We start from the raw sequence: 19,101 nt of genomic DNA, 5'->3' as shown, positions 1-19,101 counted from the left end.
CGACCCCCGTTTCCATGGAGACCCCCGCCCAGCCGGGATGAAGACTCTCGGATCGTGGCGAACAAGTCTCACCTGGCTAAGGGAGAAGGGGTGAGGAGGGGGTAGGGTAGGGCAAGAATGGGGTACGAAGGTGGAAGTGGAGGGGAGCTGTCCCGAAGGGAGGGGCGAGGACAGAGCGAGCTCCAGGGAGCGCTACGTCCGGGGACACGAAGAGGACGGCGCCCCCGGGGGGCAAGCAGAGCGGCCGCGGGGCGAAGAAGGGACAGGGTTGGGGAAAGGCTTGAGGTAGAAAGGAGCGGGTGGAGGATACGAGAAAGCCGGGGAGTCAAAAGGGGTGGAGGGGTTGGAGGAGAGAAAAAAAAGACGCACCTGTTCCCGAGTCGGCTCCGCGGGGAGGCTCAGGCCGCCACCCGGACTCCCTCTTACCCCCTCTGAGCCACCACCCGCCTAATACTGCCCCGATCTGATGCCCCCTCCGCCCCTTATTGCCACCGACCTCCTTCTCCTCTCTCTCGGCGGCGGCGGCGGTCGGACTCTAGGAACTGAGAGGAAGAAGGGAGGGCTCAGCAAAGCGGAGGAGAGACAGAGCCACACACTGGCAGCAGCCGCGGCGAGCGAAAGAGTGAGGGGGAGAGCGGTGTGTGTGTGTGTGTGTCTGTGTGTGCGAGCGAAGCCTGGTGGAGTGGGTGCCGGTCGCAGGGCTCGACGGGAAGTGGAGTCCGGTCGGATTCGCGGGCGGCGCCAGCCACCGCTCCGCGGGACTACAACTCCCAGAATGCCGCCTGCCCGGGGGGAGGAATGGGGAGGAGGAGGCGAAGGGAGGGAGAGAGCAAGAGAGGGAGGGACGAAAGCAGGGAGCAAGCGGCGGCGAAGGGGGCAGAGCCAAGCAGCCCCGGTGACACTGGGAGGGGAGGGGAGGAGGAGGGGATCGCTGCGAGGACCGAGCGGATTCCGGAGAGGGAGGCAGCGGTAGCTGCAGCAAGCCGGGCAAAAAGCTAGACTCCCAGGAGAGGCGGAGGCGCTCAATTCGAGAGGCTGCAGGAGCTCCACGCCCCCCCCCGTACGCCCCACGAAGGGGGAGGTTGAGGAAGGGAAATGATCAGTGCACCACGGCCAGGGGTTTCTCTCTTTCTTCCAACGCTCTCCACCTTATGCCCCGACCTGACTTTCTCAGGCCACTGGTGCTGGATCCAGTGTGCAAATCCGGAGACCCCAGATCTCCCCTGCCCAGCAGCACAGAGCAGACACATTCAGTCCCCTTCTCCCAGGGGCCTGAGGGAGGCTCCCCTTGCTGGCAGGGCGTGACTCCCCCCTTCATCCCGCCCCCCTCATCGCCACCCCCCATCTCCCTCCCCGGAACCCCTCCCTTGAAGCCGGGGCTCGCGTCTCCCTCCCAGCCAAGAAAGGGACTCCCTCGGGGGCGACTACCCAGCCCCCTCCCTTATACTGGGCCCTTACCCACCAGTATCCCCTTCTTAGCGTTGCCCCCCTCACCGAAGTAATAGTGGGAGCGACCCGAGTTGGACTGGTGGCTACTTTCCCTCCGAGACTAGCCGTCCTTGGCCACGCCGACCCTGTGTAGAGATAGAGAAGCACATTAATTCTCCCGTTCCCCCCCCCCTCAAGTTCGGATCCCCGTGGAAATGGCTCACCAAGGAAAGAGGGGTTGGTAGTGGAAGTGAGCTGGGGGTGAATCCCAATCCTCAAACCTCATCCCAGGCGTGGAAATCCAGGGATTCGTCCCCTTTCTTAAAAGCCATCAAATCGCTTGGGGGGGGCGTTAGTTGGGGGTAGATTATCTAACCCCCAATGTCCATGCTACTCGAAGCAACGCTACATGTAGGAATAAGATAGGAACTAGGCTGCCGCCGCGAGAGGAAAAGTATTACCCCCCCTGCCGTCGTCCACCCCCAAACACACAACCCTAGGAGAGTCAGATGGCCGAGCAAGGGGCGGGGGGAGGCGGTGGGAGTGCTGGAGAGTGAAAGGGTTGCGGCGGGGAGGGTCCGCGGCCCCCTGAGAGCAGAATCCAGATGCTAAAGAGGTGGGTGGGGGGGGTGCGGCATAATTGCAGACAGTGTCTCTCCTAGCTTTTCCCGGAATCGCCACCGAACACCGTCTAACACTCGTAGTTGCTTACCAGTCAATCCCCTAGCCCCATTTGTGCGCTTGAGGCTGCCGGAGCCCGGGAAGCCCGGGCACAAACTCCGCGGAAGCTGGCCTTCGCCGCCGCCGCGCTGCCGCGGGCCTCCCTCTCTCAGCTGGCGGCCCCGCCGATCTACCTTCGCCCCCGGCCGAGGCCAGACCCCGCTCGCAACTCCACGCCCCTACTCCACCCCCGGCTCCCCCTCCCCTCGCCCTCTCCCCGCTGGTCCGGCCCAGCCCCTAGCGCCGCGCCGCCCCGCCCTACTGCTCGGTCCCGAGCCCAGCAAGTGCCCCGAACTCGCCCCCCGCCCCCACGCCCAGGCCAGTCCGGCCGGGCCTGGTTTCCCCCTCCCGCCGCGCCCCGCCCCCGAATCCACGTCCTACTTCGCCACCCAACTCGGCCCGATCCGGGTTCGGCCCGCGCCCAGGCCATCGGAGTCCCCGGTTCGGTCCGGTGTACGGCCACCCACCCCGCCCTTGCCTGGGTGCCGGCCTGGCCCGCTGCCTGCGCCCGCCGAGCCGACTCAGGCGCGCGGTCCTGGTCCCGGTCCCGGTGCCGGCCTCGGTCCCGGCGGCGTTGCCGCGTCTCGCCACGAGGGCTGGGTCCACGCAAGATCCGAACCCGCGCGGGGTGGGGGCCGAGGAAAGCAAGTTTCTTTATCTTCTCTCCGCCCCCGCCGCAGGGCCGCGCCGTCCCCCCCTTCCCCGCTCCCACGGAGCCCCCTTCACCTGGGCAGAGCCCCTCGGCCGCTGTCGCAACTTTGCTCTTCTCCACGCTGCCGGGGAAGCGGGCGAAGCGGGAGGAGGAGGGAGGTGGAGGGGGGTGCTGGGATCAGGCCGCTGGGCTCCGGGAGGACACGTGGGGGAGGAGGGGAAGGAGGAGGAGGAAGGGGGGGCAGGCCTGCAGTTCTCGGGGCTCCCCCTGCCAGCCCCGGGGAAGCCGGAACCTCGCCGGGCAGCCGCAGACCCCGCACTGGCCACGGGGGAAGAACGGAGCCACCTTCCCCGGCCAGCCCGTGGCTCCAGGAAGGGGGGGGGGCGAGCAACGCCGCTTGGGGTCGGAGAGCAAGCGTTTTCGCTCGAGCTTTATGTGTGGCTCTCTCTTTCTCCGTTTAGCCTCTGTGTATGCGGGGGGGTGGGGTCTTGCCTGCGGGGGGGTGCCCCCACCGGACGCCCCGCCCCTCCCCTCCCCCGGCCCCCCACTTCCCTAACCCGGGCGACCTCGGTGCGTGGCTCCGGCACGGGCACCGAGGCCGCCCGCGGATGCAGCCCCAGCCCCGGCGCCGAAGTGGGACAGGTGCTGGGGAAGGGAAAATGCCGGGGCTCGCTGTCTCGCCTCGCGTCTCCGGGGCGGCCCACCCTTCGTGGCAACGGCCGGGTCTGCAGCCCCCGTGGGCAGAACTCAAAGGGCAGCCCCCGGCCTGGGCGTGGAGGCATCTGGGGGGGGGCGGGTAGGAGTGAGAGGCCCGAGGGAGGAAGGAGGAGGGGGACGAAAGGTCTGCAAAGGGGGGAGCCTGCACGACTCGGGCCGAAAACCTGGCTCTCTTTCCAAGGCTCCTCAGTCACCAAACTGAACCCCTTGACCCTTACCCTTTACCCTAACGACTCCTCTCCTGGCCAAAGGAATAAATCCTCGTATGTGTTTACATCCCAGGCTATCCCCGGCACTGAAGGGCTGAGAAGCCTGCGGTCCACATTGGAACTCTGATGACTTTACAGTAACTCTGAGGAGAGCAGCTTGCGATGGAGCTGAAGCTGCCGGGCGGACTTACTTTCAGTCTTAGGGTGTTTCTTAGCAGCTTCAACCCTGACTTGGTGGTGGGGACTTCAAAGGCATCGCCTCAACCTACAGGGTATTAGGGGAGGTGCCCTGCAGTTCCTGGAGGGTTCAGGGCTTTGTAAACGGAATGTGAAATGAATAGCAGGAATTTGAAAAAAAATCTTTAATGTGCAGATATATTGATATTATTTATTATATATTTATCTATACTAAGGAAGCCAGAGGGTGATGTGGACTGGAAGGAAGCCCTGCAGGATTAATGTCTTCCTCCTCCCCCTCCTCCCCGCCCCCCTCCTTTGTCCTAGGCCCAGAGGTTCCATCTCTAAGCTGTGGGGTGTCTTCTCTCCTCTCCTTTGGAAGGACTTTAGAGATGGCAGTTGAGACTTGCCTGGTATGTCTCCCTCACCTGGTTTGAAGGATGTGTGTGAGTATTGCGGAGGAGGGCAAGCCTCTAAGGCTGCAGAGGCTTTGCTGCTGGATGAGGCCTGGTGTTCTATGACCCCTCTTGCTTGTCCTCACCAGCGTCAAAATCTATTGCCAGCAGTGTGGACATACCGCTTGCCATTTTACTTTGCTTTGGGAACCTCTTCACTAGCTGTTTTACTTGACCACTCCTGCCCTGCCATGCACCCCACACACACCTTAAAAAGTGTTTGGCCTAAGTTGCACCAAGGGAAAGTGGAGATTGGGAAATGATTTGTTTAAGCTAATCAACATATGAACTCGAAATGCATTATTAAGGGGGGAAATTGCCTCTATCGGGCCTGATAATGCAGGCCCCACCACTTCTGCTTTGATTTAAATTGGCTGTCTTCACTGATTTTAATTAATCTGGTAATTACTAAATCTCCACGTCTCTTAAGGCCCTTAGGGCCTTAGGGCTACTTTGCTCCTTGGTTTGAGGCTGAAACAGATTCTGGACACCTCCATTCCCACTCGTCTGTGTCTCACCATTTGGCTGCATCATTTATCTGGCGAAATAAAGGTTGGGGCAAGATGGCTATTTCCTGGCTGAAGCCCTAGCATTTCTGAGCCTTTTCCTGTTGGGGGGCCACACTTCCTGCCCTACAGGAGATGATGGGAAACCAAGGAGCAGGGTGGGGAGAGCTGTGGGAAACCTTGTAAAGAATGTAGAGTTTAATGATTCTTTTATTTGAGGCTAGAACCACAACATCATCATAATAATACCTTACCTTTGTACAACATCAGAGTGTTTACAAAGCCCTTTCGCTTGTGTTATTTCATTTGTTTCTCACTACAACTCTTGATGTTGTAATTGAGGAAACTGAGTCCATGAGCAGCTATGAGTGGCTTGCTCAAGGTCATATGGCTAGTGAGTGCCTGAGCCAGGATTCAACCCCAGTAGTCCTGTTTTCCACATCCGGAGCTCTTTTTAATATGGAATAGCACCTCCATTTCATGTCAAAATATTCATTTTCAGGCAGGGTTGTTTTTCTAATTGTTTCTCCCATCGATAACAGCTGGACTCAGAGAGGCAGCTTGGTGTAATGGAAAGAGGATTGTTTGGAGAGTTCTAAGAATCAGATCCCAGTCCTGTCTTGTCGATAGCTAGCAGTGTGACCTCAAGCAAGCCCTAACATTTAAGTAGTGCCAGCCTGATGCCCGGTACTGTATTTTGGGTCTTCCCCCTGCTCTAAAATATGGAAATCAATGCACCTGTCATACCTCCCTTACAGGGACACCCCTGAGCATCAGATGAGATAATGGATGGGAAAGAATTTTGTACACTGTAAACCACTGGGCTCATGCAAGACTTACTATTATCAGCGTTGGCACCACCAGCCTCCCTAGGTGTAGCTCAGAGACCTAGGGGTGACACTGGCCTGGGGCCTACCTTCCTGAAGCTTACCAGACAAAACAGGGCATTTGGGGGGGGGTCCCAGGATAATTTAAGCTCCAAACCAACCTCTGGCTAAATTCATAGGATAATTGCTTTAATTCTCTGCTTTGTTCTGCAATCACAGGCCTTGTCTCTCTGGTAAAGCAGCCCAGCCCTATGACAACAATAACAACAGTAAAATCCCGGTGGTTTAGATCTTTAGAGTGTCAGAATGAAGCACGTTTGAAGCTTCTGGTCATCCCTTCATCCCCTGCACCCCAGTCAGTTGAAGGTGAAGTCACGTTTGGAACCCAGGGTCTCAAGACTGCTGAAGGGCTCATTCTAAGTCACCCCAGTTGAAAGCAGACCAGGGGAGATCGGGGTACAGAAAGAACCTTGCAAACGTGGGAAAAGAGTGGGGCTGGTACTAGGTCAGCAAGACTGACCACGAGTTACAAACACTATGTGCTCTCAAGTGTTTCACTTTATGCTCTAGGAGGGGCCACAGGGGAAAATTCATTGCCCCCTATTCACGTAAATCTCAAATGCACAAACTCTATTGCAGCAGGTTGTTGCTGGAGAAGCATGCCAGCGGCTCACTGCAGCTAAGGAAGGCCTGGTCTCTGCCCTCTCAGAGCCCGGGGTCTAGATGGGGAGACAGTATGTCTGGTTAAACTTAACTCTGTAAACAACCAACAACCTTTCTGGATTTTATAGCCAAAGGGGGGGAAATGAGGAAGGGGACTAAAATCACCCCAGAGGTCTCTCTGGGTCAAGCCTCCCCCCTTCCCTAAGACTCCTAGGCACTTAACAAGGTTCTTAATCAAACAGACAGTGTTAGAGGTGGAAGGAACTCTAAGAAATCATCTGCCCTCCTGAAAAACTGGCTGTGGCTGCACGCTGCCAACAAAATCAAGTCCATGAGCCTTCACCTAGCTTTCAGGGCCTTCCCCGATCCGATTCCAGCCTCCTTTCCTCCCATGTCGCTCACAGGGCCTCTGTTCTCACCAAACTGGCCCTCTTGCCATTCCTTGGACAAGAGGAGCGCTTCCTTGACTGCTCCCTCAGCTTTGTCTTATGCCCTTCTCAGCAATGTTGAAATGCCACTCAACCATTACTTAAGCCAGCTCTTTCCTGCCACCTTCCCTGATTCCCCACTCCCTGACCCCCACTACCTCCCTACTCCCTCCTTAGTGGTACCCCACAGTACTGAGCTTGTCCCTTTAGTTAGCACTTCTATGCTCTGCCTATTTAGCTCTCCAACCAGATTTTCCCTTTCTTGGATGAAGGAACCCAGTATTTCTCATCGGTGTGTCACAGCTCCGTCCTCTCCTCCAAACATCCCCCACCCTGGCACGGAGTAGGCGCTCTATGAGTGTTTGTTAAGTGAATGAATGAATGGATCATCTAATCCAACCCTCTTATTTTATAGTGGGGAAACTGAGGCCCAGACCTGGCTTCCCTTCTAGCCAGTTATTAAAGACTCAGGGTTTTTTTAAAATTTATTATTATTATTATTTTAAATTTATTTTTGGTTGCGTTGGGCCTTTGTTGCTGCACGCGCACTTTCTCTAGTTGTGGCTTGCGGCAAGCAGGGGCTACTCTTCTTTGCGGTGCGCGGGCTTCTCATTGCGGTGGCTTCTCTTGTTACGGAGCACTGGGTCTAGGCGCACAGGCTTCAGTAGTTGTGGCTCGTGGGCTCTAGAGCGCAGGCTCAGTAGTTGTGGCGCACGGGCTTAGTTGCTCCGTGGCATGTGGGATCTTCCTGGGCCAGGGCTTGAACCTGTGTCCCCTGCATTGGCAGGCAGATTCTTAACTGCTGTGCCACCAGGGAATTCCCAAAGACTCAGTTTTAAATCTTGGTCCTTTTTAGTCTTTCTCTTCCCATTTAATTCATGCAGTCTCTGAAGTTAGACAGATATGATTTGAATCCTGGCTCCGCCACTTCGTAGCAACATTACCTTGGACACTCGACTTCCTTCTGAGCTTCAGTTTCCTCATTTATAAAATGAGACCTAATAAATACCTCCTGAAAATGTTCTAAGGATCAGATGAGTTCTTGTATGTTAAGTGCTTAGAAAAGGGCCTGGCCCCTAGTAGACACCCCATAGTAGTTTGGTTTTTTTTAAACGTGAGGAGTTTTTAAAGAGTTCAGAACTTCGGAGCACCTGCTTAATTCAAGCCTGGGAATAAAAGCTACAACCTGAACATAAAGAAAAAGAGAGGTGTATTTTTGAAGAGGAGAATGGAATAAAATTTAGAAAGACCTTTGAGTCAGTCGAACTATTACCTCTTCCTCCAAAGAGGCTAAAGAAGATTGAGAATAGCACTCAGTCCAGTGGCCCACATTCAGTGGGAGCTCACCAAATTCCAGTTCCTGGAGCGGTGCATTCCTCTGGCTGTGGTGGTGATTCAGGATGCTGGCACAGGATTGACGTGCCCTGCTGAAGCTACACGTACTATTCTCACCCCTATCTGTGTGCCTATACTTGAGCGCTCCTTCACCTGGCCAAATCCTTCAAGCCCCGCTGCCATGAAGCTTTCTCTGAATGCTTCTGCCTCTGAACTCTTGGCCCCATGGCAAGTACTACTTAGCACTTAGTTCTTTTCTGTGCTCTGTGCCTTAGTTCTACCTCCCCATCTGAGGGACTTGTCATAGTCATAGAAGGTGTATCGCCCACAGTTTCTGGGAGCATTCAAGGAGGCAGAACTCCAGGAATACTTTGGGATTGTTTGACAGTAGGTGTTCAGTGGGGGCATGGGACCCTTCAAGTCCGGGCCACACTATTGTCTCCCAACCCCCCGACCCCCCCCGCCACTCCTCAAATCAACCACTCCCAGGACACCCCACCCAGCCTTTTCAGTAGCCATCTTCTCTCTTAGAATTTGCAAGTATCTGGAGGGCAAGGGCCATGTTTTACTGTGTCCTCCACACAGCCCAGCATAGTACTTCCAACATTAACAGCCTAGAGTGAGCACATGGTTTTGCTGCTGTAGATAACTTGGTAAAGATACCGTGCTTATTCTGGGCCTGTGTGTTTATATGTGTTCTTGTGTGTCTGTTCTTGCTCATTAAACTTCAAGGGGCTCCAGAGGAAGAACTGTCCATTTTGGGAAGACAGTCGTCACAAGATGATTAAAAATACAAGTTGAGACCTGGGATTTAGACTTTTTTTTAAAATCCAGGAAGCCAGCATTCTGCCATCAGTACATACTCACTTTAAATGCTCACACCAGGGCTTCCCTGGTGGCGCAGTGGTTGAGAGTCCGCCTGCCGATGCAGGGGACACGGGTTCGTGCCCCGGTCCGGGAAGATCCCACATGCCGCGGAGCGGCTGCACCCGTGAGCCATGGCCACTCAGCCTGTGCTTCTGGAGCCTGTGCTCCGCAGCGGGAGAGGCCACAACAGTGAGAGGCCCGCGTACCGTGAAAAAAAAAAATTGCTCACACCAAAATTTCTCAAATTTAATATACACAATAATCACTTGGGGGGAGTGGGGAGCTTGTCAGAATTCAGATTCCAAGACACCCTCCCAACCCAGGGTCTTATTGAATAGGTCTGGGGTGGTGCCTCATACTCTGAATTTCTAACAAGCGCTACCGGGAAGTTGGAACCAGAGGATTTTTAGATGACCCTTTGAAAGACATTGAGCACTTTTTCTATTTTTATCTTCACCAGGGACCCCCAAACTTTTCACTACCAAAGGTTTCATTATTTTCCCCCTCATAGACCCCATTTTAAACACACAGTTATATGTCACTTAGTGTGTGCTAAACACTGTTTTAGGATTTTACAGGGACTTCCCTGGTGGTCCAGTGGTTAAGAATCCGCCTTCCAATGCAGGGGATGCGGGTTTGATCCCTGGTCGGGGAACTAAGATCCCACATGCTGTGGGACAGCTAAGCCTGCGTGCCACAACTACTGAGCTGTGCGCCACAGCTAGAAAGAAGCCCACGCGCTGCAATGGAAGATCCCGCGTGCCACAACCAAGACCAAATGCAGCCAAATAAATAAAAATAAATAAACAAATATTTTTTAAAAGGATTTTACAAATAGTTACTCTTTAAATACTCCTAACAACTCCATAAGGTAAATACTATTCTTTTCCCCTTTTACAGATGAAGAAATTGAAGCCCACGAAGGTTTGGTGACTTGCCCAAAGTCGCCCAGCTAGTAGGTTTTTTTAACTGAGGTCAAATTCACATAAAATAAAGTAATAATTTTATTTTATTTCACTTTTTTGCCGCACCACACAGCATGCGGGATCTTAGTTCCCCAACCAGGGATGGAACCCACACCCTCTGCAGTGGGAGCACGGAGTCTTAACCACTGGACCACCAGGGAAGTCCCTAAATTAACAATTTTAAAGTGTGCAATTTGGGGTGGGGGGAGAGATAAGAGTTTGGGATTAACACATACACACTACTATATGTAAAATAGGTAAACAGCAAGGACCTACTGTATAGCACAGGGAACTATATACTCAATATCTTGTAATAACCTATAATGGAAAAGAATCTGAAAAAGAATATATATATGTGTGTGTATAGAAGATACACTTGCTGTACACTTGAAACTGTCAAAACATTGTAAATTAACTATACTTCAGTAAAAAGAATAAGCAAGTGCTCTATAAAACTATTATGTACAAACTATTATGTATAAAATAAGCTACAAGGATATATTATACAATACAGAGAATATAGCCAATATTTTATTATAACTATAAATGTAGTATAACCTTTAAAAGTTGTGAATCACTATATTGCACACCTGTAACTTATATAATATTCTACATCAACTATACTTCAATTAAAAAATTTTTAAAGTGTTTTGAACTAACAAAATATTCTATAAAAACATTCCATTTCAAAAATTAGAAATCTAGAAAATATTTGTCAATGTTTTCATTAAAAATAAATTCAACACTGAAAAAAAATAAAGTGTGCAATTCACTGGCATTTAGTCCATTCACAACATTGTGCAACCACCACCTCTAACTAGTTCCAAAATGTTTTCATCACCCCAAAATGAAACTCTGTACCTGTTAAACAGTTGCTCCCCTTTCACTCTCCAGACTCTGGCAACCTCCTATCTGCTTTCTGTTTCTACAGATTTAACTATTCTGAATATTTCATTTAAGTGAAACCATATAATATGTGGCTTTTAGTTTCTGGTCAGTATCAAGTTTTCAAGGTTCCTCTGCATTGTAGCACGTATCTTCATTCCTTTTTATGGCCGAATAATACTCCGTTGTATGGATGTGCCGTAATTTGTTTATCCATTCCCAGCTACTAAGTTTTGTTTTGGTTTTGGTTTTTTTGGGAGGGGTCTGCATTGGGTCTTCATTGCTGCGCGCGAGCTTTCTCTAGTTGTGGCGAGCAGGGGCTACTCTTCTTTGCGGTGCGTGGGCTTCTCATTGCAGTGGCTTCTCTTGTTGCAGAGCACAGGCTCTAGGCGCATGGGCTTCAGTAGTTGCAGCACGTGGGCTCTAGAACGCAGGCTCAGTAGTTGTGGCTCAGGGGCTTAGTTGCTCCGCGGCATGTGGGATCTTCCCAGACCAGGGCTCGAGCCCATGTCCCCTGCACTGGCAGGCGGATTCCCAACCACTCCACCACCAAGGAAGTCCCCCAGCTACTAAGTTTTGAAGTCGGTATCTGAATCCAGGCAGTCTGGTTCCAGAGTCTGTGTTCTTAACCCTCTGTACTCAAAATATTTATCTACTTAAACAGGATATATTTTAAAGTAATAATTTTCCATTGAATAATGTATCAGATACATACAAAATTGGGCCAGAACTTCAGATCAGCCCAAGATAGTCACACTGAGGTCATTTAATTCCAGCCAAAGCCAAAAACACTTGCCCTTGTAGTTAACCTCTGCAACCTCATGCTGGTACGTTTCACTAGACTTTATGAAATACCAGCGCAATTTGTTGATTATCTCCCAGGCTTTTATGGGTTCAGGGACCCCAGTTTGGGATCCACTGGTTGCAAATCCCTGCAAGACACCCAGTCAACAGAGAGGTTCTATTGAGTTGCTCATTAAAGTCTACTGACAATCTAGAAAGTGGTCTCATGCACGTGAGAAAGGTTTTCCACACCAAGAAGCTAAACAAGAAAGGAGGTGGAAGTTAACCGTTACTAAATTGGAAAATTCCAAAATCCAGGAAGGCATTCTGTTTGAATGTTCTAGTTAACTAATTAGAGTTTCCCCACCAAGGATGCACATGGCCATGTACTGAGGACCAATAAGACAGTCCTTTAACTACCCCCACCAAAAGGCGACAGCCTAAGCTGTACTTACCAGAGAGGATTTCCAGACCCAGAGCAGAGCATCTGCTCTGACAAAACCCAAGGTGAGAATGCTATTCCAACACAATGCTAATCACATGATTTTTCTCCTGGTTCTTCAAGGGTGTGGACAAAAAAAAGAAAAGAGTCAGGCTTGCATCTCCTCTGGAGGTTTGTGATACTTGCGCCCCATGTCTGAGAGCCCCATTTGATGTTCTGAGCACCGCCCTCTCCAAAGGGGCCCCTTGTTGCCCAATCAGAGACTGAACAACCAGGGCTGGATTCAAAACCATTAGCCCTGGCTTCACTCAGCAGAATAAAATGAACATCAAGGAGAGCCTTGAAGGGGAAAAGATGCTACAAAACATGTCGCTTGAGAGGCGAGAGGTGAATGGTGAGCAATGAAGGCTTCTTCATTTTTGTAGCCCCAGGGTCTAGCAGAAGGCCTGGAACTGATGGGAAAGCACTCAAAACATGTTTGTTGATTGAATGACTGACTGAAAGAGAGCCTTCTTCTTGGTGTGGAGGTCGTTATGGAGGCATTGTAGAGCTGCTCTGTGGGGACAGAGAATGGAGGGAAGTTGGCATGGGTCTGGAGCGCCCTGCCAGGACCTACACAGACCATGTTTTTCTCTGCCTGAAAATTTCTCCCAGGCAAAGTTCTCAGAGCCTGCAAGTCTCAAAAGTAGATTCCTCGGAGCTCACTGTGTGCTTTATTCTACTGAACTCAAGTCACAGAGACTTAACAGTGGCATAGTGTTGTGGGGAGAATCTGATGAGAGCACCTATATAGAAGCATATTGAAAAAGATAGAAGGCCAGGGAATTCGAATTCTTGTTAACTTACCAGTATGGCTCTGCATGGTCTAAATGACTCTTTGTGTTACTTGGCCAAGTAGGTTTCTATCTGTGGGTCTTATCACTGAACATGCACTTGTGCAGACGCCCCCCCAACACACACACACACACACACACATACACACATTTTATAATGTGGTAAACTCCTGTTTGCCAAAATCCAAATAACTACAACCCTCAAAGAGTCGGAATGCTCTTTTTGAGATGCAATGCAATAATCCCTTACATTTGTATGGGGCTTTGCTGGTCACAAAGTGCTTCCCCATCCATGACCCCATTTGTTTTTTGATTGATGTTCAGAATGGTCCCGAGGCTTTGCAAGAGACTGGAGGGTCTTGTGAAGCTTCAAAGAGCAATGACGTGTGGTGCAAGTGGCCTTGGCTGTGTGCAGGGCCTCCGAACACCAGGCACTTAGTTGTGGCAGAGACATCAGGGGTACAGTGACTGTCACAGACTTGCAGGGACATATCAGCTCTCGGGGGACTGGGCTGGTGCACATGGCTCCTACAGCTGAAGGGAGGAGCTGAGACTCATCTGCACACAGTCAGCACTAGGGCAGCAGAGGAGACAGAAGCGTGGGCACACCCATCGCTCTTTCCTTCCAGCAGCCTTTCCATCAGTCATTCAACGGGCAGACATTGAGCACTTGAGCTCAGAAGGAGCTTGTTCTGGGTGTTGAGGGTGCAGAGACGAACAAGACTTGTCTCCTAGTTCTCCCTGGCCATGTAATCTGTGAGGTCTTCTCCCCTTCAAATGGCTCCTTGTTCATTATAACCCTATCTTTCCAGGGGCAAATGTTGAGGGAAGGGGTTCCACCCAGTCGCTCCCTCCCATTTCCCTCCCTCTGTGTCTCTGGATCTCTTTCTCTCTCACACACTCACATACACACACAGACACACACAGACACACACACACACACACACACACACTGCTTCACTCAGGGCCTCAAAAGCCTCAAGGCTAACCTGGCTGTGTCATGCTCCTCTATTAAGGAGAGTATTGAATAAACCAGACCCATGGGAGCAAAATGAAAATTCATAATGCATAGCAATAATAATAGTAATCCCTCACATCTGTATAGAACTTACTAGTTTACAAAACACCTCCATCCTTATTTCTTTATTTGATCCTGTGTCCTGTCATCATCTTTCATATTCAGAGGCAATCTTCTGATTGTGATCGCCACGTATGAGTGAAGCAAGACTAAGCCAGGGCTAAGAGTCCGCTCCCCAGGTAATGAACCTGCCCCCCCGTTTGTCTTTTTGCACCTTTTTCTTTTTTGTCTTCCCTCTTTCTCTTGCTGTGCTGTCTGTGGAGCCTGGAGTTGCCTATGACTCAGCTTCCCAGTCTCTTGGGAGCCTGGAAGCCCATGGGAAAAGGCTGTTGATCAGTAGCCCCTCAAATGGGGCCACAAAGCCTTTAGCTCCTGCCAGGATGGATGGGTGGGGTGAGCAGGGGAGACCCTCCTCTTTGGGTAGCCCCCAAATGAGCCCTCAACCACCTCAGCGGATTGGGCAGGCCTGGCCTGGGAGAAGAGGAGCACTTTCAGTTGAACAAGGAAAGGAGGGTGTGATGAAGCTTTTAGTAGGATGTGAAATGGGGCTTTGAAGCTGGGAAGGCAACGGCTGAGTGCGGGCTTTGCAGGGTGCAGACATACTGAAGGAGCCTGGGTCTTGCAGGAAAAGATGTTAGTGAAGGGCAAAGAGGAGCCCCCATTGCATCCACCGGGTTTTTAGGCCGTTTTTTTAAAACCCTAACTAGTTCACTCATCCCCATTCCCTCCCGTACTCCCATATCCCCTTCATTTCTCCAGTCTCTTCACTGAGCCCTCTTCTCCCGCCGTTCCTCTAATGCAGCCCCAATTTGCTGAGCTAAAAATGCTCTCAGTGAAAGTCCACCCCAGATTGTTCTGAAGCCATCACAGCCAAACGTTCTCAAACTCCCCCATCCCTCTCTCTACGTGGTATTTAGCACATGGCTTGGGCCATACCAGCCACACCCTCCACCTGGCCCAGAGCTGGCCCCAGATGGGAATGCCCAAGCAACTAAAGAGGAGTAGGGGGTATAAAGCCACTGTGCTCTGGTGATTTGCAGCAGTAGAGGATCAAAGCTTGTCCTCCCCTGGTAGGAGGGGTCAGGGCCGTCAGTCCTGGCAGTCGCAAGCAGGGGGCCCAAACAGCAGGGAAAAGCTGCTTTTAGCTAGTGGCCAGGTTTAAAAGGGACGATTGTGCCTAGTGGCTGCCATGCTGGGATGGGGACGGAGACCCACGATCTCCTCCCTTCATCCTTGGATGTGACCAGCAGCCAACTGAGGCTTCCAGCGTTGCCCAGCCTTGGAAGCTCCCTTCCTTCAGGAAACGAGCTTCGCTCCAGCGCAGGAGCCCCCGGCCGAGCCCTCTTCCAGCTCCTACCCTGACGTTTGGGGCCGGCCGAGTTAGCACTGTCGCTCCAGCAGTGGCAGCCAGTGCGGGGCGGGAGTGTGTAATTGCAACCACTTCCTGCCCCAGCTTGCCCTAGGGCTGGCCCCGCCCCTGAGGACAGTCGGGGCGGGGCCCAGGTACAGTGAGGGAGTCCGATTGGTGAGGGGCGGGGCTGCCGAGGAGGGCGGCCCTCAAGGGAAATCAGCTGAGACTCATAAAAAGGCGGTGTGGAGCGGCGGGGGGGGGGCACGCCCTCGGTTTGAGCCAGCCGCAAGAAAGAGCTGGGGCCTGGGGCATTCTATTGGCACAATCTGTCCCTGCAAAGAACGATCCAGACAACAGTCCCTCTCGAACTAGTAGACGACTAGTTCCAATATTAGCTTTATTCATGAGCTCTGAGCACTCCGAAGCCCCAGTAGAGAGGGGGAGGGGAGACCCTAGAGATGCTCCCCTCTCTGGCCTTGGCACTGCTCTCCCTGAGCAAGTTAGGACTGAGACAAGCGGGGGGGGGGGGTGCTGCTGAAAAGACTCTGGTGGTACACAACACCCTTGGTCTGCAAGTGCCTCTCCCTTCCTGGAGCTTCCAGGATTCTCTGGCTGGTGGCATCATCGGTCTGTTGTCTACCCAGGCCTCGGAATGCCCATTGTGTGCAGAGCCCGTGCTACATCAGGTACCCTGGAGGTACAAAAGAAGCAGAAAGGCGTCTCCCTCGCTTTGGGGAGCTGGACATCAACTGGGCATTAGGGTGGCAGAGTGGGCAAAACATGCCCTTGATAGTCAAAAATGGAGGTTGTGGCCCTGCCCCATCCTCACGTATTAGCTGTGTGACTTTGGGCAGCTTGCTTATCTTCTCAGCTTCAGTCTCCTGGTGTGTAGGATGAAGCTGCTAATACTTGCCTTATAGGGTTGTGGTAAAGGTAAAATAAAACACGCTTTGAAAGCTATAGAGCACCCTACAAAGGCAAGGAAGGGATGCTCACGTTAAGTGGGGTAGAGGTGGGGGAGAGGACCCTGATGGCGGGAAATGAATGGGCACCAATGATTAGAGTGCAAGCTATCCACGGGAGTGTTAAAGGAGCATGCTGTAAGAGGGCTAGCGGGGCTGGCGGGGGTCGGGGCGTTTAAGTCTGCCTGGACTTCCACTTGGAGGTGGGTCTGAGAGAGGAGATTCCCCTAGGAAAAGGTGGGCAGGCGAGGTGGAGAAAAAGCCGTAATTTCTCTCCTTTTGAGAAGGGCTTGCAATGGTCCTGGTTGCCTTAATCATGCCCATGTGAAGAGAGGCCAGCGGTGGGTAAGGAGTTTTGTCTGGGGGGAGGGGGTTGCCTGTCAGCCCTCGAAGGCAGCAGCTGGAAGCCCGCCGCTTGCTCACATACCACGCCTGCAGCGTGCACACGGCTCGCTGGAATGAGCCCGGAATGTCTCCTCTCCTCGCCCTCTGCAGACCGAGGAGAGCCGAGGGGAGCTGGGCGAGCCAAGCACGTTAATGGCAGCTGCAAACCTGTAGGCTTCTCGGTCCCCTTCGAACTCTGGCAAGGGCTGCCTAGGCCCGGCTGACCCCTGCCCTCCCTTCCTTGCTCAGCAGCCACACGGGGGTGGGGGCGTCCTTGTTTGCTAGGTGGGTGTTGGGGGGAGGGTGTACCCAGGTGTAGTGGTGGCACATGTTTCAGGGATGCACCCACGTCTGTGCATGTCAGCAGCTGTGTCTGCATACTAGCGTGTCATACATGTTCACGCTCCAAGTGGCACGAATGCGGGATTGACATTTCTGCTCCTGTCTGACTTTGGACCTTCTCCTCTGTAAAATGAAGAAACTTGTACCAGAGCATCTCAGAGGGCCCTTTCAGCTCAAATGTTCACTGTTTCCACATGTAGGGCTATGGCTACTTAAAAAGTCAGAGCAGTGGAAAAAAAAATCAGCCAGGGCTTCCCTGGTGGTGCGGTGGTTAAGAATCCGCCTGCCAATGCAGGGGACACGGGTTCGAGTCCTGGTCCAGGAAGATCCCACATACCGCGGAGCAACTAAGCCCGTGCGCCACAACCACTGAGCCTGCGCTCTAGAGCCCGTGAGCCACAACTACTGAAGCCTGCACGCCTAGAGCCCGTGCTCTGCAACAAGAGAAGCCACCGCAATGAGAAGCCTGCACGCTGCAACGAAAAGTAGCCCCCGCTCACCGCAACTAGAGAAAGCCCACGTGCAGCAATGAAGACCCAACGCAGCCAAAAATGAATAAATCAAATAAATAAATTTATTTTTTAAAAAAATGAGCCAAACCAGTTGTGACGTTGGTTGTCGACACTTCAGATGTTTAGGTTTGAAGATTCAACTTTCAAAAGGCCAGTTACTTGGCATCATGTAACATCTGTTCGCTTTCCACCCGGACTGTGGCATGATGGTGTTTGTCTATTTGCTGTGTGTTTACATGTATGTAAGTGCAACTATGGGTGCGTGTTTAAATTGCATCACAGAATATTAGAGCTGAACGAGATCCTGGAGATCATCTAACTGAATCCCTTCCATTTCTGATTCATTTATTCAACAGCCCTTTTGTGAGCCCGGATCTGTGCGGGGGAGCTGCAGAGATAAATAAGACATAGTTTCTGCCCTCCAGGAACTCACCTCTAGCAGGGGGGAGAAACATGTAAACAAACAATTACAATACAATGTGATAATAGAGGTATAAATCCTATGCTATGGGAGCCCAGAGGAAAGGCCAATTAATTCCGCCTGGAGGTGTCTGGGACAGAAACTACAGTGACAGTCTCACAATCATTCTACAGCCAATGAGCTTTCACCTTCACTTTCCTACTTCCAAAATATTCATCCTTGTTCTCCTAACCAGCCTTCTTCTCAGGAAATCTAGGAAGATGCACACTAGGTCTAGGTAACCAGGAGAACCTAGAAACTCCTAGTGAGCTGGGAGTGAGAAGTTCCCGGCTGGGAGTATAAGGCTATGAGAAGAGAACCAGCACCTCTACACAAAGGGCCTGTCTGCACAACCGTAAAAGGATTGGCCAAGTGGCATGCTAGGATCAGCACCACCCACTGGGATCCACCGTGACCCCCACCCCTCTCAGCTCTAGGCCAGGGAGAGCCATAGTTGCAGATAGTTGAGTGAGGTTGCCTGGTGTTGGAGGGATGGAGACTGAGAGGGAGGCCAAGGGAACTGAGACTCCAGTCCTTCTTGCCTGGCCAAAGGGGTGTGTGGATGGAGAGCGCCTTCAACAGGGCGTGCCCTTTGAGTTTTCTGCCCGAGGAACGTGGCTGCGTTAGGCATCCTGTCTCCCTTGCCCCGGCGGCCCTGGTTAACAGCAGTGCACGTTACTGCGATGGTTGCTGATGGGGTAGCCGTAGTCGGTGCGGAGGGCAGATTAGAGCGAAGCTAACTGGCGGAGGGGAGGGGACACAGTAACTCTGGACTCGACACCAGAGGTTCCAACCTCTGTCCTACCTGCCCAAGAGATAGCTGTGGGAGGCTAACTTCCAGCCCTCAACCTCCACCCCACCTAGCGTCCTTCTCCCTCTCCGCGGGCAGAAGACAAACCACCCTCGGGGCCTACCACCACCCACCCACCCGCAGGGCGGGAGCACTCCCTCCCCCTCCCACCCCTCGATCCCTAAAGCCAGGAGATGCTACGGCGAAGGGAACCCTGGGAGTGCGCCTTGAATGACCCCCCAAACACATCTGGATTTTTGGAGTTCGGGCCAGCCCCCGAAACGGACCCCAGGGAAGTCCGCCAGAGGGAGGGGGCGGGGGAAGGGAGCG

At 52.5% G+C, this 19,101-nt stretch overlaps 1 protein-coding gene across 4 annotated transcripts in view; it reads right to left on the bottom strand.

Annotated features, from left to right (window-relative positions):
- Window positions 1–3,214, bottom strand: part of BCORL1 (BCL6 corepressor like 1) — a 60,516-nt gene extending 57,302 nt beyond the window's left edge. For 2 of the 4 annotated variants that reach the window (XM_033407066.2, XM_049704450.1), the window contains exons 1-2: window positions 2,875–3,214; window positions 1,495–1,574 (exon numbers count right to left, since the gene is read on the bottom strand). The gene's annotated coding sequence lies outside the window, so the exon portion shown is untranslated. Of the gene's footprint in view, window positions 1–496; window positions 743–1,494; window positions 1,575–2,140; window positions 2,299–2,874 lie in introns of those variants that run through there. The other 2 variants (XM_033407065.2, XM_033407067.2) reach the window with 2 other exon arrangements.
- Between the last annotated feature and the right edge of the window lie 15,887 nt (window positions 3,215–19,101).

This window comes from Orcinus orca, chromosome X (genome assembly GCF_937001465.1).
Source record: "Orcinus orca chromosome X, mOrcOrc1.1, whole genome shotgun sequence".
In the NCBI taxonomy this organism is placed as follows: domain Eukaryota; kingdom Metazoa; phylum Chordata; class Mammalia; order Artiodactyla; family Delphinidae; genus Orcinus; species Orcinus orca.
The sequence above is the reverse complement of the archived record's forward strand: the minus strand, read 5'-3'. Positions and strand labels throughout refer to the sequence as shown.